Below are 5,469 nucleotides of genomic sequence, written 5' to 3' on the forward strand. Positions count from 1 at the left end.
TTTTTTTGAGACGGAGTCTGGCTGTGTCGCCCAGGCTGGAGTGCAGTGGCGCGATCTCGGCTCACTGCAAGCTCCGCCTCCCGGGTTCACGTCATTCTCCCGCCTCAGCCTCCGAGTAGCTGGGACTACAGGCGCCCGCCACCACGCCCGGCTAATTTTTTGTATTTTTAGTAGAGACGGGGTTTCACCGTGTTAGCCAAGATGGTCTCGATCTCCTGACCTCTTGATCCTCCCGCCTCGGCCTCCCAAAGTGCTGGGATTATAGGCTTGAGCCACCGCGCCCGGCCTATTTTTTGTATTTTTAATAGAGATGGGGTTTCACCATGTTGGACAGGCTGGTCTCGAACCTCTGACCTCAGGTGATCTGCCCACCTCGGCCTCCCAAAGTGCTGGGATGACAGGCATGAGCCACCACACCAGGACTTATTTTTTGTTGTTTTTTTGAGATGGGGTCTCATTTTGTCAGCTAGACTGAAGTGCAGTGGCGTGATTTCAGCTCACTGCAACCTCCACCTCCCAGGCTCAAGTGGATCCTCCCACTTTAGCCTCCCAAGTATTGGGACTATAGGGCCTGGCTAATTTTTGTATTTTTTTGTATAAACTGGGTTTGACCATATCACCCAGGCTAGTCTCAAACTCCTGGACTCAAACCATTAACTCACCTCGGCTTCCTGAAGTGTTGGGGTTACAGGTGTGAGCTACTGCCCCCAGCCCATTCATTATTTTTTTTTTTTTTTATAGAGACTGTGTGTCACTGTGTTGGCCAGGCTAGTCTTGAACTCCTGGGCCCAAGCGATCCTTCCACCTCGGCCTCCCAAAGTGCTGAGACTACAGGTGTGAGCCACTGCACTTGGCCCCATCTATTATTTTTAAGGGCTTGTAAAATGGCAGAAATATAAGGTTACAATATATTATAAAAAAAGATAGAAATATGACTGTAATACATTATGAAAAATACAAGGATTGAAATTATATAAGCTCCCAATATAATATAAAAGAGGAAGTCATTAATTCTATTTGGGGAAAATAGAAATTGGATGATTGGAAAATCTTTCTGGGGCTGGGCGTGGTGGCTTACGCCTGTAATCCCAGCACTTTGGAAGGCCGAGGTGGGCAGGTCACTTGAGGTCAGGAGTTCAGCCTGACCAACATGGTGAAACCCCACTTCTACTGAAAAATACAAAAGAATCAGCCAGACATGGTGACGTCTGCTGGTAGTCCCAGCTGCTTCGGAGGCTGAGGCAGGAGGCCTCAGTTTGACTCCTGAACCCAGGAGGCAAAGGTTGCAGTGAGATTGCGCCACCGCACACCAGCCTGGGCGATATGGAGTGAAACTCTCTCTCTAAAAAAAAAAAAAAAAAAAAAAAGAAGAATTACATCAAATTTTATCTCTTGTTAGCACAAGTATTTTTTTTTTTAACTTGGCATAGAATTTAGAGCCAGGAAATTGTGTTGAACTAACTCTCTAAATAAAATTTAGCATGTCATTCTATTATGAATGTATGCCACAAACCACAATAGTATTAGCATTAGTAGTACCTGTGACTTCACAACCAAAAAAACCACAGGTATTTTCATTTCACATAACAGTTGCTGCAGACAACTCAAAATTTCATTTGTGGCCATTAGTATCTCTAAAATTAGCTTAATACGTATGCTCATTGCTATATCTTGTTCTTGAATGAGTTAATGAAGAAGCATATATACTACTGTATTACGAATTTGCCTTTAAAATATTTTGTTGGCTATTTCAATACTCAAAATTTCCTTGTAATCTAAAATATTTTACGCATTTAAAAACACTGTTCTGAAAATGGGTCCCTAGGTTTCTCCACACTGCCAAAGAGTCAATGGCACAAAAACAGAAGTTAGGAACTTCTTCATAGGAATATTTAATGATACCTGCCCATTCGTCTCCTTTTCTCTCCTATCCAACAACCCATCATTCTGAATTAGGTGTCCCTCCTTTGTCTTCTTTCTGATTTCCCATTGTAACTTCTGCTTGCCTCCTTGATATTCTTATCTGGTCTCAACTAATCCTTGGAGCTCTCTGAGTACTGGAACCATGCTGACCATTGCTGCATGCAGCGTGCCCTACAGGGAGTGAATGCTTAATATTAATAATAAGCAGTTGTTGAATTAATCAATCCATTAGAACAACTGCAGACTCAGTAATGAGATGCTTTAAATAATCCCAATATAACTACACTGAAATTAGCTACTACGCTCTTGGATTCTTACATGAAACCAAAGGGTAGATACATCATATAGGACTTTTGTTTTCATATGCAAGTAACAATAAATTCAGTTGAAACAGGGTTAAATTAAAGGAATGTATTGACTTACATACCAGAAAGGTGCAGAGATAAGTCTTCAAGAGTGGCCCCTCAGGATCCCGTGTCAGTTTTTCAGTGAATCTCTCAGTGTTTCTCTCTGTATGAGGAGTCCTCCTCAGGCCAGCTTCCTTCAAGAACACAAGATAGCTGCCAGCAGGTAACAGCGGCCACATGCTTCCTCCTTAAGGTCCAAAGGAGTTCCTGCTCCCAGATAAATCTGGAGTATGACACTTACGAAATAACTGAGAGTCCAATCTGTGTCCCAGAGAACGGTGATTGGCTCAGGCCTGAGTTATCTGACAAACCCCTGTGAAGGAGGGGATTACTCAGATTAGTTTCACCCAATCAGAATTGATCTCAGAGCCAGAGGTAGGGCCAAGCTCTCCAAACCGTGAACTGTTTCATAATGGGAATGAGGTGGGGAATAATGTTGGAGATACAAACGCAAGAGTGGTCAGCAAAAGTACTACACCCAAAGACTTAAAACAGGATTTTGCTTCAAAAAAATCTGTTATCACAGTGTCTTGAATTCAATATGATAAAACATGTAGTGATTATCAATTATATCAATATGTAATGAGTAAATAACTTCACTGGTAAACACTGTATTTACTTTTTATTCAAATTTTACCAAGATAGAATGCAATCCAACAATTCAAGTGTAGAACTAAACTACTGGTCATGTGCCGTGGCTCATGCCTGTAATCCCAGCCCTTTGGGAGGCCGAGGCTGGTAGATCACCTGAGGCCAGGAGTTTGAGACCAGCCTGGCCAACATGGCAAAACCCCATCTCTACTAAAAATACAAAAATTAGCCGGACATGGTGGTGCACCCCTATAATCCAAGCTACCCAGGAGGCTGGGGCAGGAGTATCGCTTGAAGCTGGGAGGCGAAGGTTGCAGTGAGTCAAGATTGTGCCATTGCACTCCTCCCTGTGCGACGGAAATGGAGTCCATGCCAAAAGGAAAAACAAAAACAAAAAAAAACTGAAAACTAAACTACTGAATTTGCTAGGTAATACTCTGTAGTTCTACAAATTAGCAAATTAATTTCTCTCATGGTGTAGTTACCCCGAATAATGCTCAATTTGCCTTGAATAACAGAAAGCTTCTGAAAAATGAATGTTTTTCAACTTTTTCTATTGAGAGTTTTGTTAAATAGTTTATGTGCTCACCAACACAAAACACTGACTAGACAGTTAAATCTGGCTCTAAGAAAGAACATTCTGAATTTTGCCAGAAATTTATGTATCCGTATTAGCCCTATACAAAGCACCTAATCCCTGTCGTGGTATCTTCATTTAACAAAAGCAGTAGTATGGTAACATGAAATACAGAACAGCAGTACTGTACAAAATAAAATCTCACTCGTTATATTTTTTAAATGTGTCAACAGACATCTATAGTTACTAACCTTATTCAATTCTCATTGCATTGCATACTAATAATGTTTCTAGTGTATACATTAGTGCAAGTTTAGTCTACATCTTTTTTCTTTCATCTTCTCTGAAAATTTGTGTTTCATATTCTCACAATAATCTGGAATATGATTTCCTACACTCCACATTGGTTGAACAAGATCTAGGAGTATTTTGTTTGATAGATGATACACTGTCTGACTAACGAGGTAATCGTCTCTGAAATCTGACAACACAATAGTACACTGACAGATGAAAATAACAAACCATGTAAATCAATACTTTCTTCACACATTTTACTTCCATCTCCCTGGGTCTCAGTATTTTTCTGTTTCCTCTAAATCTGCCCCCTTCCTTTCTCAGAGGCAATGCAGAGCACTTTCCCTTTTTGCTACAGTTTCTGATCAGTGGTTATCAGTGATTTTGTACAATTTCTCTTAAGTAATCAGAAAAAAATCTGAGAAGCAGGGGTTGCCAAGGAAACCAGAGCCAATAACAGCCGGAAGTTCCTGAAGGAAGAAACTCGTTTGAGACAGATAAAACCCACAGACTGATTTGGAGGAAGAGGGAGAAAAAAATGCCAGGATCATAGTGAAAGGCTAAGTCAATGACATGAAAAGGAAAAGATAAAGTACAACATTCATAATTAAAATTATTTTTAGATCGACAAGGGCTAGAAACAAGAGAATTAGAACAGACATAGGAATGGGTTTTTTAGTGAAAGAAGAGGTTAAGACACAAAGGGTAGGCCCAACACTTTGGAAGGCCGAGGCAGGTGGATCACTTGAGGCCAGGAGTTCAAGACCAGACTGGCCAACATGACGAAAACCCACCTCTACTAAAAATACAAAAATTAGCCAGGTGTGATGGTGCATGCCTATAATCCCAGTTACTACAGAGGCTGAGCAGGAAAAATGCTTGATCCCGGGAGGTGGATGTTGCAGTGAGCCGAGATCCAGCCTGGGCAACAGGGCACGACTGTCTCAAAAAAAAAAAAAAAAAAAGGGTAGTGTGTAACAGATTAAATGGTATAGATAGACAAGGGTCAGTACTTGTGTCCATAGCTTCCTGGATATGTTTTATTTTAAATTAATTTATTGTTCAGAATATATGTAACTATATTCTGTATCTACAGTCTAAATACTCTGGGCTGGTGCAGTGACTCACGCCTATAATCCTAGCACTTGGGGATGCCGAGGTGGGTGCATCACCTGAGGTCAGGAGTTCAAGACCAGCCTGGCCAACATGGCCAAACCCAGTGTCTACTAAAAATACAAAAATTAGCTGGGTGTGGTGGCAGGTGCCTGTAATCCCAGCTACTCAGGAGGCTGAGGCAGGAGAATCACTTTTACCCGGGGGCAGAGGTTGCAGTGAGCTGAGATCGTGCCACTGCACTCCAGCCTGAGTGACAGAGTGAGACTCTGTCTCAAAATAAAATAAAATAAAATTAAATTAAAATTAAATTAAATTAAATTAAATTTAAATTAAATAAATAAAAATTCCTCAAGAACAACTAACTCAAAACTTCCAAAATGAAACTCATCTCCGGCTGGGCGCGGTGGCTCAAGCCTGTAATCTCAGCACTTTGGGAGGCCGAGACGGGTGGATCACGAGGTCAGGAGATCGAGACCATCCTGGCTAACACGGTGAAACCCCGTCTCTACTAAAAAATACAAAAAACTAGCCGGGCGAGGTGGCGGGCGCCTGTAGTCCCAG

The sequence above is a fragment of the Rhinopithecus bieti genome, unplaced genomic scaffold, assembly GCF_001698545.2.
Source record: "Rhinopithecus bieti isolate Rb0 unplaced genomic scaffold, ASM169854v2 scaffold_33515, whole genome shotgun sequence".
Classification (NCBI taxonomy): Eukaryota; Metazoa; Chordata; class Mammalia; order Primates; family Cercopithecidae; genus Rhinopithecus; species Rhinopithecus bieti.